We start from the raw sequence: 17682 nt of genomic DNA on the forward strand, positions 1-17682 counted from the left end.
TGGCCATTCCATCTATAGCCCTTTTCCTAGTAGTGATCTTTCGGATCTGAATATTCATACCACAATTAAGAAGAATTACATTGAAATTATGCCAAGTAGCATTCCACATCAAAAATTCTGTTTTTATCATTTACCTACTCGAGGACGAGCATGAATTAAGCTTGGGGATGCTGATACGTCTCCAATGTATCTATAATTTTTGATTGTTCCATGCTATTATATTATCCATCTTGGATGTTTTATGGGCTTTACTATGCACTTTTATATTACTTTTGGGACTAACCTATTGACCCAGAGCCCGGTGCCAGTTCCTGTTTTTTCCCTTGTTTCAGTGTTTCGAAGAAAAGGAATATCAAATGGAGTCGAAACGGAATGAAACCTTCTCGAGAAGTTATTTTTGGAAGGAAAGCAACCCGGGAGACTTGGAGTCCACGTCAAGAAAGCAACGAGGAAGGCGCGAGGCAGGGGGGCGCGCCCACCCCCCTGGGCGCGCCCTCCACCCTCGTGGGCCCCTCGTGGCTCCCGTGACGTACTTCTTCCGCCTATATATATATCCATATACCCTAAAATGATCGGGGAACAGAATAGATCGGGAGTTCCGCCGCCGCAAGCCTCTGTAGCCACAGAAACCCAATCGGGACCCTGTTCCGGCACCCTGCCGGAGGGGGGAACCCTCATCGGTGGCCATCTTCATCATCCCGGCTCTCTCCATGACAAGGAGGGAGTAGTTCACCCTCGGGGCTGAGGGTATGTACGAGTAGCTATGTGTTTGATCTCTCTCTCTCTCTCTCGTGTTCTTGATTTGGCACGATCTTGATGTATCGCGAGCTTAGCTATTATAGTTGGATCTTATGTTGCTTCTCCCCCTCTACTCTCTTGTAATGGATTGAGTTTTCCCTTTGAAGTAATCTTATCGGATTGAGTCTTTAATGATGTGAGAACACTTGATGTATGTCTTGCCGTGCGTATCTGTGGTGACAATGGGATATCACGTGATTCACTTGATGTATGTTTTGGTGATCAACTTGCGGGTTCCGCCCATGAACCTATGCATAGGGGTTGGCACATGTTTTCGTCGTGATTCTGCGGTAGAAACTTTGGGGCACTCTTTGAAGTTCTATGTGTTGGTTGAATAGATGAATCTGAGATTGTGTGATGCATATCGTATAATCATACCCACGGATACTTGAGGTGACATTGGAGTATCTAGGTTTCATTAGGGTTTTGGTTGATTTGTATCTTAAGGTGTTATTCTAGTACAAACTCTAGTGCTGTTTGTGACACTTATAGGAATAGCCCAACGGATTGATTCGAAAGAATAACTTTGAGGTGGTTTCGTACCCTACCATAATGTCTTTGTTGAGGGATAGTTATATGACCCAATTATGTTATTAGTGTTGAGAGAACTTGCACTAGTGAAAGTATGAACCCTAGGCCTTTTTTCCTAGCATTGCAATACCGTTTACGCTCACTTTTACCACTTATTACCTTGCTGTTTTTATATTTTCAGATTACAAAAACCTATATCTACCATCCATATTGCACTTGTATCACCATCTCTTCGCCAAACTAGTGCACCTATACAATTTACCATTGTATTGGGTGTGTTGGGGACACAAGAGACTCTTTGTTATTTGGTTGCAGGGTTGTTTGAGAGAGACCATCTTCATCCTATGCCTCCCACGGATTCATAAACCTTAGGTCATCCACTTGAGGGAAATTTGCTACTGTCCTACAAACCTCTGCACTTGGAGGCCCAACAACGTCTACAAGAAGAAGGTTGCGTAGTAGACATCACATAGGGAATCACAAACCTTAACACCAATATTCTTACTAAAGCATAATTACTCATCAACATAACTCACATATCACATCATCATATCTCAAAACTATTACTAAGAATCAAGTTTATTTTGTCCAATGATCTTCATGAATTTTTTTATTATATCCTTCTTGGATATCTATCACTTTGGAACTAATTTTCATATGTTGCTTTTCATAAGCTCAAACAAATATAAGTGAAGATCATGAACATAATATTTCTTTCTCTCAAATTAATTGAAGTGAAGCAAGAGAGAATTTCTTGAAAATTTTACTAACTCTCAAATAAATCTAAGTGAAGCAAGAGAGCATTTCTTCAAAAATACTAAAGCACAGCGTGCTCAAAAAGATATAAGTGAAGCACTAGAGCAAGTCCATATCTCATAAAAATTTAAGTGAAGCATAGAGAGCAATTCTAACAAGTCATGAAATAATTTTGGCTCTCTTAAATAGGTGTGTCCAGTAAGGAACCAAGACTTAAAACACAAAATAAATCAAGCAAAGACTCATATCATACAAGACGCTCCAAGCAAAACACTTAGTATGTGACGAATAAAAATATAGCTTCGAGTAAAATACCGATGGTCGTTAGAAGAAAGAGGGGATGCCACTCGGGGCATCCCCAAGCTTAGGATCTTCTTACACCTTATTCCTTCATCCATCGTAAGATAACCCAAAGCTTGAAAACTTCAGTCACACAAAACTCAACAAAACCTTCGTGAGATCCGTTAGTATAAGAAAATAAATCACTAGTATAAGTACTGTTGCAACCTATTCATATTTTTTCTTGCATTATATCTACTGTATTCCAACTTTTCTACAGCAAAAACTCATCAAAGAAAACCATAGAGCCATCAAAACAAGCACACAACACAAAGAAAACAGAATCTGTCAAAAAGAGAACAATCTGTAGTAATCTGAATTGTTCGAATACTTCTGAAACTCAAAAAATTCTGAAAAAATAGGACGACCTGAGCAATTAGTATATTAATCTTCTGCAAAAAATGGTATTTTATCACGCTCTGGTAAAAAATAAGAATCGTTTTCGTGAGCGCAAAAGTTTCCGTTTTTTCAGCAAGATCAAACAACTATCACCCAAGAAGATCATATAGGTTCTTGATACGTCTCCAACGTATCTATAATTTTTGATTGCTCCATGCTATTATATATTCTAATTTGGATGTTTAATGGGCTTATTTATACACTTCTATATTATTTTGGGACTAACCTATTAACCCAAGGCCCAGTGCAAATTGCTGTTTTTTTGCCTATTTCAGTGTTTCGCAGAAAATGAATATCAAACGGAGTCCAAACAGAATGAAACCTTCGGGAGAGTTATTTTTGGAACAAACGTGATCCAGAGGACTTGGAGTGGACGTCAAGAAATCAACGAGGAGGCCACGAGGCAGGGGGCGCGCCTACCCCCTGGGCGCACCCTCCACCCTCGTGGGCCCCTCGTGGCTCCACCGACCTACTTCTTCCTCATATATATACCTACGTACCCCGAAACCATTGAGGAGCACCACGAAAACCTAATTCCACCGCCGCAACCTTATGTACCCGTGAGATCCCATCTTGGGGCCTTTTCCGGCGCTCCGTCGGAGGGGGCATCGATAACGGAGGGCTTCTACATCAACACCATAGCCTCTCCGATGATGTGTGAGTAGTTTACCACAGACCTTCGGGTCCATAGTTATTAGCTAGATGGCTTCTTCTCTCTCTTTGGATCTCAATACAAAGTTCTCCTTGATCTTCTTGGAGATCTATTCGATGTCACTCTTTATTGCGGTGTGTTTGTCGAGATCCGATGAATTGTCGGTTTATGATCAAGATTATCTATGAACAATATTTGAATCTTCTCTGAATTCTTTTATGTATGATTGGTTATCTTTGCAAGTCTCTTCGAATTATCAGTTTGGTTTGGCCTACTAGATTGATCTTTCTTGCAATGGGAGAAGTGCTTAGCTCTGGGTTCAATCTTGCGTTGCTCGATCCCAGTGACAGTAGGGGAAACGACACGTATTGCATTATTGCCATCGAGGATAAAAAGATGGGGTTTATATCATATTGCTTGAGTTTATCCCTCTACATCATGTCATCTTACCTAATGCGTTACTCTGTTCTTATGAACTTAATACTCTAGATGCATGCTGGATAGTGGTCGATGTGTGGAGTAATGGTAGTAGATGCAGGCAGGAGTCGGTCTACTTGTCACGGACGTGATGCCTATATACATGATCATGCCTAGATATTTTCATAATTATGCACTTTTCTATCAATTGCTCGATAGTAATTTGTTCACCCGCTGTAATACTTATGCTATCTTGAGAGAAGCCACTAGTGAAACCTATGGCCCTCGGGTCTATTTTCCATCATATTAATCTCCCGTCAACTAGCTATTTCTATCGCCATTTATTTTGCTTTCTTTACTTTTAGTCTTTATCATAAAAATACCAAAAATATTATTTTATCATCTCTATCAGATCTCACTTTTGCATGTGGCCGTGAAGGGATTGACAACCCCTTTATCACGTTGGTTGCAAGGTTCTTATTTGTTTGTGTAGGTACGAGGGACTTGCGTGTGGCCTCCTACTGGATTGATACCTTGGTTCTCAAAAACTGAGGGAAATACTTATGCTACTTTGCTGCATCACCCTTTCCTCTTCAAGGGAAAACCAACGCATGCTTAAGGTAGCAAGAAGGATTTCTGGCACCGTTGCCGGGGAGGTGTACACCAAGTCAAGTCAAGATTTGATCTCCCGACAACGAGCCATTTCTGGAGCCGTTGCCGGGGAGTCTACGCACAAGTCAAGACATACCAAGTACCCATCACAAACTCTTATCCCTCGCATTACATTATTTGCCATTTGCCTCTCGTTTTCCTCTCCCCCACTTCACCCTTGCCGTTTTATTCGCCCTATTTTTCCGTTCGCCTCTTTTTCGCTTGCTTCTTGTTGCATGTTTGCCCTAATGGCCTTGCCTAAAAACGTTGATCCTTACCTTAAAAGGTTGGAAGAAATTGAAAACAACGTCAGAAGCTTTATGACTTTGCAATTTGAGCATAATAATTTCTTTAGAAAAGAGCTTAAAGAACAAAAGAGCTTTATGGAGTACATGAATAAAGAGCTTGATGATATGTCTAAGGAATTTTATGGCTTGAGATCTCAGTTTGCTCATCTTGAAAAATTAATAGCCCAAATTTCGGATAAGCAGGCCACCTTAGTCAATAAGATGGCCGCTAAACCAGAAGATTTAGAAGGTAATAGAGATGAAGATCTAAAAGTGATTGATGTGTATCCTATTAAATCTTTGTTTTGCAATATGTATCTTGATAATGATGGGACTAGAGATGAGTCAACTTTAGTTAAAAGGCGTCCCAATGATTCAGAGTTTTTAGATCTTGATGCAAAATTTGGTAAAAGTGGGATTGGAGAGGTCAAAACTTTAGATAGCAATGAACCCACTATCTTGGATTTCAAGGAATTTAGTTATGATAATTGCTCTTTGATAGATTGTATTTCCTTGTTGCAATCCGTGTTAAATTCTCCTCATGCTTATAGTTAAAATAAAGCTTTACTAAACATATCGTTGATGCTTTAATGCAATATATGAAGAAAAGCTTGTGTTGGAAGTTTCTATCCCTAGAAAACTTTATGATGAGTGGGAACCTACTATTAAAATTAAAATTAAAGATCATGAATGCTATGCTTGTGTGATTTGGGTACGAGTGTTTCCACGATTCCAAAAACTTTGTGTGATTTGTTGGGTTTCCGTGAATTTGATGATTGTTCTTTAAACTTGCACCTTGCGGATTCCACCATTAAGAAACCTATGGGAAGAATTAATGATGTTCTTATTGTTGCAAATAGGAATTATGTGCCCGTAGATTTCATTGTTCTTGATATAGATTGCAATCCTTCATGTCCTATTATTCTTGGTAGACCTTTCCTTAGAACGATTGGTGCAATTATTGATATGAAGGAAGGGAATATTAGATTCCAATTTCTGTTAAGGAAAGGCATGGAACACTTTCCTAGAAAGAAAATTAAATTACCTTATGAATCTATCATGAGAGCCACTTATGGATTGCATGCCAAAGATGGCAATACCTAGATCTATCCTTGCCTTTATGCCTAGCTAGGGGCGTTAAACGATAGCGCTTGTTGGGAGGCAACCCAATTTTATTTTTATTTCTTGCTTTTTGGTTCTGTTTAGTAATAAATAATCCATCTAGCTTCTGTTTAGATGTGGTTTTGTGTTTTAATTAGTGTTTGTGCCAAGTAGAACCTTTGGGAAGACTTGGGTGAAGTCTTTTTGATCTTGCTGTAAAAAACAGAAACTTTAGCGCTCACGAGATTAGCTACAACTTTTTACTGGAGAGTGCTATTTAGTTGATCTTTTTGCAGATGACTAATATATAAATTCCTCACGTCCAGAAATTTATTTTAGAATTTTTGGAGTTCCAGAAGTTTGCGTTAGTTACAGATTATTACAGACTGTTCTGTTTTTGACAGATTCTGTTTTTCGTGTGTTGTTTGCTTATTTTGATGAATCTACGGCTAGTAATGGAGTTTATGAACCATAGAAAAGTTGGAATACAGTAGTTTTAACACCAATATAAATAAAGAATGAGTTCATTACAGTACCTTGAAGTGCTGTTTTGTTTTTTCGCTAACGGAGCTCACGAGATTTTCTGTTAAGTTTTGTGTTATGAAGTTTTCAAGTTTTGGGTAAAGATTTGATGGATTATGGAACAAGGAGTGGCAAGAGCCTAATCTTGGGGATGCCCAAGGCACCCCAAGGTAAAATCCAAGGACAACCAAAAGCCTAAGCTTGGGGATGCCCCGGAAGGCATCCCCTCTTTTGTCTTCGTCCATCGGTAACTTTACTTGGAGCTATATTTTTATTCACAACATGATATGTGTTTTGCTTGGAGCGTCTTGTCACGACCGGTTTTTCAATAAAATATTTATTGAGAGACCAATCCCTTTTACGGACCAGTAAAGAAGAATTCCTTCTCACTGGTAGACAATATCTTGGTCACAGAAGAAAAATACAAGGAGTACTGAATATAATACAAGGTTGAGCGGAGACTGGTCAACAATTTTTTACATGAACGCCAATAAAACATAACGGCGGATAGGGTGGCACAACTACTAACTCACGATAACAACGGTGGTGGAACTATCACCGCGAAGTGCGTGATATGACTCCTGAAAACTACAGCTCTTCGAGCGTCGGAGTGAGGCTCGAGGAGACTTATTGCGGGTGGCGGAAGCGTATATAATACAAGTGACCAATATCCAGGATCGCACGGGACTGACTGGGACTCCTCTAGGCGTCGGACGCACTATCAAACTCTTCATCCAAGAGATCGCCTTCGTCAACATCTGGCCAAATCAACAAGCCAGGTGAGTACTATGAAAGTACTCGCAAGACAGTTCGGACATAAGATATAACAAATGTAAACATGAAGCGATTGAACAGATTAACAAGTGCATTCAGACATAGAGACAATAATGCATGGGGAATAAAAGAGAAGTCGGGCGGTAGTCCTCCCGAAATCCCAAATTAAATACTGCGTGCCAAACGAGGGTCTGAATGACTCCTCGAGAGGAAAATGCAAGAATAACAATGCCGTAGTCGGGCGTCAGGACGACACCACATAAAGGGCTTATAATAGAAAATAAAAGATAGTGCGTGCCACAGTTGGACGTCTGAGCGACATCGCAGAAAGGGCTTATATCAAAAGTAAATAACCAACATGCCACAGTCGGACGTCTGAGCGACATCACATAAAGGGCTCATACAAAAGTAAATAACAAACATGCCACAGTCGGACGTCTGAGCGACATCACGTAAAAGGGCTCATACAAAAGTAAATAACAAACATGCCACAGTCGGACGTCTGAGCGACATCGCAGAAAGGGCTTATATCAAAAGTAAATAACCAACATGCCACAGTCGGACGTCTGAGCGACATCACGTAAAGGGCTCATACAAAAGTAAATAACAAACATGCCACAGTCGGACGTCTGAGCGACATCACGTAAAGGGCTTCATAACTTAACATCTTAGTAGCTCAAGAATTTAAATCATATCCAGAGAATAATCAGGCATGAGATAAACAACAGGGTTAGTCCATCCACAGGAGTAACGTTCAGCCCAGTTTACTACTCATGCTCGCTTACCGGAAAGAAGAATAAACCACGAGGGCTTGATGTAGATAAGGATACACTGATCACTATACTTGACCATGGATACGATGACTCGGAAGGATTTGACTCTGCAGAGTTTGTACTTTAACCACAGCCAACGGATTTCTGTAGTCACGGGGACTAGTTCCGTTTACGGTGTTTTGGAAGAAACACATCTAACCAGTACACACCCATTCAACATTCCGAAGCCAGGAATCACCCTCGGCAACGTTCAAGAAAAACCTTGAGACGGGGAGGCTACAATCCTCGCGTAGCATGGGATCAAATTTATATACGCGCGCTCTAAGGGGTGCCCCCCTCTCGGTCCCAACCGGAAACACCCATGCCCCCTGACCGGATGACTGGCTTTAATCCAGGGCCATGGAACCCTCATCCCGGCCCCTCTATTTGGTGTGTACACGGAAAGAGGTTACCAACTTACTAAACCGCATTCTGGCAGAATACATGTGGCGGCACGGAAGGGGGAAGAACGATAACGTGACTCCGTCCACTTTAACGTCGGAATTTAACGGATGACGTAAGGCTGGCATGCTACAACAGTACCACCTTACTGCCCTTCATGTCACCACATGACTAGGCCATCTCTCATCAGAGATCATAGTAACTTCGGAACACGCGGGTAGTCACCTTACATGCAACGAGATACTCATCGATGCTCATATGCCTTGCACAACCTTTCACGCAATCATGCAAAACACCTATCATATCAAAAGTTCAAACATGCTTGCCTGGTTCGGAGAAGTCGGAGTCTAGCTCGGCGAAGTTCGCGGCTCCGTCACCTCTCCCGGAACCTACGGTATAGCGAAAAAAATGCATACTAAAGTGAAAACCAATGCGTGCATAAAATATGTTCCAAATTTTTTTCAAATAAATCCCAAAAAAAACTAGACAAAATTTTAAGACTGTCAGAAAAAGAATCACTCAAATATCACTTTTTATTAAAAAGTTATAAGGGTTTCTGTCCAGGGACTCAATTGTAATGAAACAGAAAAGTTCCAGGGGTTTAACTGAGAAAACAGAAAACGGTTCGAATAGAAACGCGCCAGCCCGCAGAGAAAACGTACTCTGCCCGAAGGCGCCAACAGAAAACGCTTCGGGGGTGAAAGAAGAGAGGCTGACGTGGGGGGTCCACATGTCAGGTTTGAAAAACCTCGCTGGCGCCCGAAGGTTGCGGTGGTGCCGGCGTCGAACCACGGCGAGTCAGGGAGATCGGAGTGTACCAAGAGTATCAGCGTGTCCTTCCGCGTCGGTGGGTGGTTGACTTGGGCGTCGGGGAGCACCACGTCGACGGCGACACTTTCTCCGGCGGACGGCGGCTCGGGCGATGGTGGGGAACTCCGGTGGTGTGCTGCAAACTTCGAATTGAAGCGCGGGTCAGAAGGAGGGATGCACTAGAGAGCTTCTGGCAAGATATGGGAGGTAGAGGTGCACGCACGGGGGTGAATCGAGCTGGATCCCGTGGCGGGTCGCGGCGGCCGGAGTCGAGGAAGGAGACTTCCTCGGGGTTCTTCCAGTGGCTAGGCGGGGTCTTGGTGGAGTGTAGAGGTGGTGTGGGTACTAGCTGGAGCTCGGGGCCTCTATTTATAGGCGGCTCTAGGGGGTGGCCGTGAATGGAGAATCTCCGACGAGCAATTACGGCGAGGCAGTGGATTGGCAGGGGTATTAGGTGGCCAGGCAGCATCAGTGGGAGTTACTGGTCCCGTTTCACTTCTAAACTTGGTCGGGCATGGCGTAATGGCGCCGGTCCTCGTCGGGGTCGCCGTACTGGCACGATGGCGGCAGAGAGCGCGCTTCGCGCCCAGCGGTTCACGACGAGGGTGGCAGCGCGCACTGGGGAGTGGAAAACCGCGCGGCGACCTCCAGTGGATTGGGCGGCGCCGGACGGCGCCGTCTGCGCTGCGCCACTCTTCTGACGGCCGCAAAGCCGCCGCTGGCGTCGGTCACGGGGCAGCGCACCTTCTGCTGCTCGTCGCCGACGTCCGCAAGCTTCCAGGTGCTCGTGCGGTGCAGAGGACAAGGGGGAGGAGACAGGAAACACGGCGACACCGGGGCACTGGTGTGATCGACAACAGACACTGAAGAAACGACAGTGGTTCAGACACTGTTAACTGAATTTGACTGAACCTGATATTGACAGTGCTCTGAAGGTGTTCGATGAAATGATTAGGTATGAAGAAAATTTTTCCTGGAGCTGGGGCTTGGTGAGGTGACCACTCAATGCACCCAGAGGCTGCCTGATTTTACTCAGAATTTTTGGAGAAGGATTGGAATGAATTTCATCAAATTTGGCAAATCTGGTCCAAACTTGCAGCAAGTCTAGTTTGAAAAATTTGAACTGGAGACCAGTGGATCTTCATGGATCTTGGTTGAGGGTTCAAAGGACTAGGAAGGGAAAAAGGTTTGGGGGCAAAAATCAAAGCAGAAGGAGTAGTTCCTTTGTAAATCTCCAAGGACCAAGATATATGGCAGCAATTGTTTTTGATAAGAAGTAAAAGAAAATAAATATATGGAGAGGTTCAACTTGCTGGATTTGAAGTAAAACATGATCCAAAGATGAGGAAAGGTTTATGAGAGTGGATTTGCACTAAGGTCATGGCAAGAGAGATTTGTTGAAAGTGGGAAAAGATCATTCCAAAAGCTATAGGGCATTTTCAAAGAAATTTTCAAAAGACATTTTTCCCAAGTGAAAAGCATTTTGGCTTGAGTCCAAAATAAAAAGGAAGAACCTCCAAGACCAAAAACAAGTCTTGGGTGAATCCAAATAAAACTCTTGCCAAAAAAAATATTTTGAAAGGGAGGGTTCTTTTGAAGAAATTTTTTAAATCACCTCCCTCAAGTCAAGTAAATTTTTTGAAAAATCCAAATGAAATTTTGGGTGTCACAACACCTACCCCCTTAGGAAAAATCTCGTCGTCGAGATTTCAGCTGATCCTCGAATAGATATGGATACTCTGCCTGGAGAAAATCATCCCTTTCCCATGTAGCTTCGTCCTCAGTGTGGTTGCTCCACTGAACTCTGAAATTTTTTGTCGTTTTCTGACGGGTCCTCCGTTCAAACTCTTCCAGTATCTTTACTGGCCTCTCTCTGTAGGTGAGGTCTGGTTGTATATCAATGCTTTCATGAGATACATGCTTCTCCGGGTTACTTACACATTTTCTCAATTGTGAGACATGGAACACGTCATGGACGTCTGACAGCTCCTTGGGTAAGTCTAGTTTGTAGGCCACTGTGCCTCTTCGTGCCTCTATACAGAATGGTCCGATAAATCTCGGGGCTAGCTTCCCCTTAATTTTGAACCGTTGCAGTCCCCTCATAGGAGACACTCGTAGGTATACGGAATCACCGGGCTCAAAGCTGACCTCACGATGTTTTTGATCGTAGTAGCTCTTTTGTCGACTCTGCGCTGTCTTGAGTCTGTCCCTGATCTGCTTAACTTTCTCCTCGGCCTCTTTAAGCATGTCTGGGCCGAAGATACGGCTGTCACCTGTTTCTGACCAATTCAGTGGGGTATGACACCTCCGTCCGTACAATGCTTCAAAGGGTGCCATTTGCAAGCTGGATTGGTAAATGTTGTTGTAAGCAAACTCGGCATACGGCAAACTCTCTTCCCAACTGGATCCATAGGTGAGCACACAGGCTCTTAGCATATCCTCTAGGATTTGGTTCACACGTTCCGTTTGTCCATCAGTCTGAGGATGGTACGCTGTACTGAAAGCTAGTTGCGTGCCCAGAGCTTGTTGCAGGTGATCCCAAAATTTGGAGACAAATTGTGTGCCTCGGTCGGATATTATAGTCTTTGGGACTCCATGCAAACAAACTATACGAGAGAGATAAAGTTTGGCCAGTCTTTGTGTGGAGTAGGTAGTCTTCACGGGAATGAAATGAGCAACCTTGGTTAGTCGGTCTGTGATGACCCATATGGCGTCATTTCCGCGTTGTGATCGTGGTAGTCCGATGATGAAGTCCATTCCTATTTCATCCCATTTCCACTCCGGTATCCTGTTTGGCTGGAGTAGCCCTGCTGGCTTTTGATGCTCGGCCTTGATGCGCTGACATGAATCGCAACAAGCAATAAATGTGGCTATATCCCTTTTCATACCGTGCCACCAAAATCTTTCCTGAATGTCTTTGTACATTTTGGTTCCTGCAGGATGGATCGAGTATGGAGCGGTGTGGCTTTCGGTTAGGATTTGTTGCTTGAGTTCCTCAATGTTAGGTATGCAAAGTCTGTCTCCGTACCATAATATTCCTTCACTGTCTGTGACGAACTCTGAAGTCTTACCCAAGTTCATTTTCTTCTTTATTCCTTCGATGCTGGGATGTCCCTGTGAGCCTTCTTAATTTGTTCCACGAGGGTGGGTTGTATTTCTAGATTTGATACGGTGCCCTCAGAGACTAACACCATGTTGAGCCTAGCGAACTCTTGCTGAAACTCAGGCCTCAAGTTTTGCGGACCGTCGTTGTCCGGGCTGGGGTTTCGACTAAGGGCATCAACCACTATATTTGCTTTTCCTGGATGGTAGTGAATGCCGACATCATAGTCCTTGACCAATTCCAACCAGCGTCGTTGGCGTAAATTTAGCTCTGGTTGTGTGAAAATATATTTAAGGCTCTTATGGTCCGTATATATTTCACAGCGATTTCCCAACAGAAAGTGCCTCCACTCCTTGAGTGCATGTATGACTGCTGCTAGCTCCAAGTCATGTGTTGGGTAATTTCCTCATGTTTTCGCAGCTGCCTGGAGGCATACGCGACAACTTTGCCATCCTGCATTAGTACACATCCGAGGCCCTTTCGTGACGCGTCACAATATACTTCAAAACTCTTGTGTATGTCTGGCACGGTTAATACCGGTGCGGTTGTTAGCTTCTTCTTAAGCTCTTGGAAGCTTCTCTCGCATGCTTCCGTCCATACAAACTTCTTGTCTTTCTTGAGCAACTGGGTCATTGGTTTCGACACAGTGGAGAATCCTTCAATAAATCTTCTGTAATATCCGGCCATTCCCAGGAAACTCCGCACATCAGTAACGTTGGCGGGTGGCTTCCAGTCAAGTATGGCTTTGACTTTCCCTGGGTCTACGGCCACGCCCTCTTGGTTCAATATATGGCCTAGGAAACCAACTTGCCTTGGCCAAAACTCACACTTGCTAAATTTGGCGTACAACTAATGTTTCCTTAACTCTCCCAGAACAATTCTGAGATGCTCAGCATGCTCTTCTGGTGTCCTTGAATATACCAGAATATCGTCGATGAACACCACAAAAAATTTGTCCATGAATTTCATGAACACTTTGTTCATGAGGTGGACGAAATATGTGGGGGCGTTTGTTAGACCAAAAGGCATCACTGTGAACTCATATAATCCGTATCTGGAGGTGAATGCTGTTTTAGGGATATCTTCCGTCCGTACTTTCAATTGATGATACCCCGATCTCAAATAAATTTTTGAGAACACCTTGGCTTGTGCGAGCTGGTCAAATAAATCATTTATCCGTGGCATCAGATATTTGTTTTTGATGGTGACCATATTGAGAGCTCGATAGTCTATACACAGTCTCAGTGTCCCATCCTTTTTCTTGGCGAATAATACTGGCGAACCCCATGGTGAGGAGCTGGCTCGAATAAATCCTTTGTCCAATAATTCCTTTATCTGCTTCTTCAACTCCACCAATTCTGAGGGTGCCATTCTATAAGGTTTCTTATAGATGGGAGCGGTGCCAGGTGCTAGTTCGATGCTGAATTCTATCTCTCGGTCTGGTGGCATGACTGGTAGTTCTTTAGGAAATATGTCAGGAAACTCGCATATCACTGGAACTTTTCTCAGTTCTGACACGTCCACTTTGTTCAGCTTTGGTTGCTGTGACCGTGGCCTTTCTTGAGCTGTAACCTTTATTGTCTTGCCGCGATGGTAAGTGAGAATCACGGTCCGATTGAAACAGTCAATGAATCCTTTGTTGGTGGTCAACCAGTCCATCCCTAAAATGACATCTAGTCCTTTATTTTCCAACACGATGAGATTAGCTTGAAACTGTAGTCCTTCAAACTCAATCACTCCTTGGCAGTAACTTTGAGCGATTTGTTTATTTCCGGGGGACTTGATGATCATAGATTTTTCCAAGGGAAGTATCGGAAAACCATGTTGCAAAACAAAATTCTTCGAAACGAACGAATGGGAAGCTCAAGAATCAAACAAAACCGTGGCAGGTACTGTGTTGACAGGGAACATACCGAGCACGATGTCTGGGGCATTCTGCGCTTCTTCCCTGGTCACATGGTTTAGGTGACCCTTCCTGTGGTTGTTGTTGGGATTGAAATTGTTGCGCTTGGGGGCTGGATTGTTTCCACCATTGTTCGGCTTGGGGGCCGAGTTCCTTGGCTTTGGGCATTGTTTAGCATAGTGCCCTTCTTCACCACAAGCATAGCATGTGACCCCTGGATGATATGAGAAGTCCTTGTCCCTGGAATGAAATTGTCTGGTTGGCCTTACAGCAGTAGTTGTGGATTTCCTTGCTTCAGTCCTCTGAACATCTGTCTTGCTACGGTTGTTGCGAGCGAGGGTCGTCTTATCCCTTTTTCGCTTACGGATATCTTCCAGACTACGGCGCTCATTCTCCAAGGTAATGTCCTTGTCAACCAGAGTTTTAAAATCCAGGAAAGTGTGTACAACCAGTTGGCATTTTAGTGCCGGTGCCAGACCATCCAAGAACTTTTCCATCCTCTTGTTCTCTGTCATGTGCTCGTCGTAGGCATAACGAGATAGCTGGGTAAACTGACCGTTGTATTCGGTCACTGACATGCCTCTTTGCTTGAGGTCATCAAATTCTCTCTTCTTGATTTTTATGATGCTCCTGGGGATGTGTGCCCCACGAAAGCCTTCCTTGAATTCTTCCCAGGTGATGTTGTGTTCACTGGGATACATGTGTAAGAAGTTCTCCCACCATGCTGCAGCTGGTCCAGTAAGGTAGTGTGGTGCATAAAGCACCTTCTCATTATCTGAGCACTGAGCAATAATCAGCTTCCTCTCGATATCACGAAGCCAGTCATCGGCTTCCAGCGGCCTATCAGTGTGAGCAAAAGTTGAAGGGCGAGTCTTCTGTAACTCAGATAACTTGGAATGTGGTTGATAGGGTTCACGGTGGTTTCCCATATTGATGACGTGATTCATCATCTCTTGGTGCTGTTGCTGGCTTTGTTCGAAGAGACGGCATACTTGAGACAGGGCTGCTTCGCTGTCCTGTTGACTGGACTGTCCTTGAGTGAAGTTGTTGCTAGTCTGTGTCCCATAAACTTCTTCTGGCTGATTGGGCATGGAGCGAGTCCACGGACGAGACATTTTTCCAGTCTGGGGTATTATTTTGCAAAACTCATGAGAAGAACTGTGTGGCACAAGGAAAATCTTGCAAAGGCAACAATTTAAAAGACCTCAAGATTTTTCAAGAAAACATAAACGATTTCGCACGGAGAAGAACCACTTAGCATATATCTTACACGCGTAAAGCAAACACACGATACAGCACTCAGGATGTGCGTACACATTCCTGACATGTTATTTAGACTAGCATACTCCTCCGGAAAGCAGCGAACACACTAATACAAACTAGCGTACAGATAAAACACACCATACAAGCAGACATAACGCGCGGCTACTCGGCGCTCTCAGTCGGAGATGGTGACGATGTCCTTTCCCTTGCCGAGGGCAAGACTCAGCGGTGCAGGAGATTCAACCTCCAACTCCTCTCTAGCTGGCTCCTGGCGCGTAACACTGCGCTGCGGTGATGGCGCGGGGGCGACAGGCGGTAGTGCGGGTGCGGCAGGTGGTGCAGCTCTGACTGGAGTAGGAGCGATGACTCTGTCGAACTCCTCAGTGGTAGGCAGACGGCGAGCAGTGGCCAAAATGGCCGGTGCATAAGAGGCTGAAGACGAGACGAATGTCAGAGGCGGTGCCATGAGGAGAAGCTCCTTCCTGCTGGCAGGACCGCCCCGGACTAAGTCCATGCGAGCAGCCACAAGATCATCCACGAGGTTGTCGAAGGATTCCTCCAGAGCCTTGAGGTACTCCACGACCATCTCGATGGCTTCATCTCGCTCTCCCCGATGGCAGGCAAATGCATAGTGACAGGTATATGGCACATGGCATGGGAGGTAGCGGTAGCGATGAGTCTTCATCATAGGAAGGATGTCCCGAAGACGAGCTATCGCCTCACGGGCAGCCATCTGCATGGCATGCCTCTCCGTAGGCATGGCCCTTCCCACAAAACGGAAGCGGCGAGATGCAGAACGTCCTCCCTTGAATTGCACCACAGCTTGGTGCATAGACACGTCGTCACTGAGCTTGTGCTGGTAAAGCGTGAACTCCGGACGAGTTGCTGGCCCGATCGCGAGCTTGGTGATGGAGACGAGGAGTTTGACAAACCCCTCGGGCACGTTCGTGAACACTCGAGTCTCGCAGTTGCTGCCAGCCATCTGCAAAAGTAGGCAAAAATTCTGAGTAGTCATGTCATAAATTTATGATGACTAACAGAAAATAGCTACAATTGCAAAATGCTGAAAAAGCACAAAAGACGCTAATAACCGATTAGCGATCGCACCTAGTGGCTTCCTACAGTCAGCCTGGCTCTGATACCAAGCTTGTCACGACCGGTTTTTCAATAAAATATTTATTGAGAGACCAATCCCTTTTACGGACCAGTAAAGAAGAATTCCTTCTCACTGGTAGACAATATCTTGGTCACAGAAGAAAAATACCAGGAGTACTGAATATAATACAAGGTTGAGCGGAGACTGCTCAACAATTTATTACATGAACGCCGATAAAATATAACGGCGGATAGGGTGGCATAACTACTAACTCACGATAACAACGGTGGTGGAACTATCACCGCGAAGTGGGTGATATGACTCCTGAAAACTACAGCTCTTCGAAAGTCGGAGTGAGGCTCGAGGAGACTTATTGCGGGTGGCTGAAGCGTATATAATACAAGTGACCAATATCCAGGATCGCACGGGACTGACTGGGACTCCTCTAGGTGTCGGACGCACTATCAAACTCTTCATCCAAGAGATCGCCTTCGTCAACATCTGGCCAAATCAACAAGCCAGGTGAGTACTATGAAAGTACTCGCAAGACAGTTCGGACATAAGATATAACAAATGTAAACATGAAGCGATTGAACAGATTAACAAGTGCATTAAGACATAGAGACAATAATGCATGGGGAATAAAAGAGAAGTCGGGCGGTAGTCCTCCCGAAATCCCAAATTAAATACTGGGTGCCAAACGAGGGTCTGAATGACTCCTCGAGAGGAAAATGCAAGAATAACAATGCCGCAGTCGGGCGTCAGGGCGACACCACATAAAGGGCTTATAATAGAAAATAAAAGATAGTGCGTGCCACAGTCGGACGTCTGAGCGACATCGCAGAAAGGGCTTATATCAAAAGTAAATAACCAACATGCCACAGTCGGACGTCTGAGCGACATCACATAAAGGGCTTATACGAAAGTAAATAACAAACATGCCACAATCGAACGTCTGAGCGACATCACGTAAAGGGCTCATACAAAAGTAAATAACAAACATGCCACAGTTGGACGTCTGAGCGACATCACGTAAAGGGCTTCATAACTTAACATCTTAGTAGCT

Source organism: Triticum aestivum, chromosome 2D (assembly GCF_018294505.1).
Source record: "Triticum aestivum cultivar Chinese Spring chromosome 2D, IWGSC CS RefSeq v2.1, whole genome shotgun sequence".
NCBI lineage: Eukaryota > Viridiplantae > Streptophyta > Magnoliopsida > Poales > Poaceae > Triticum > Triticum aestivum.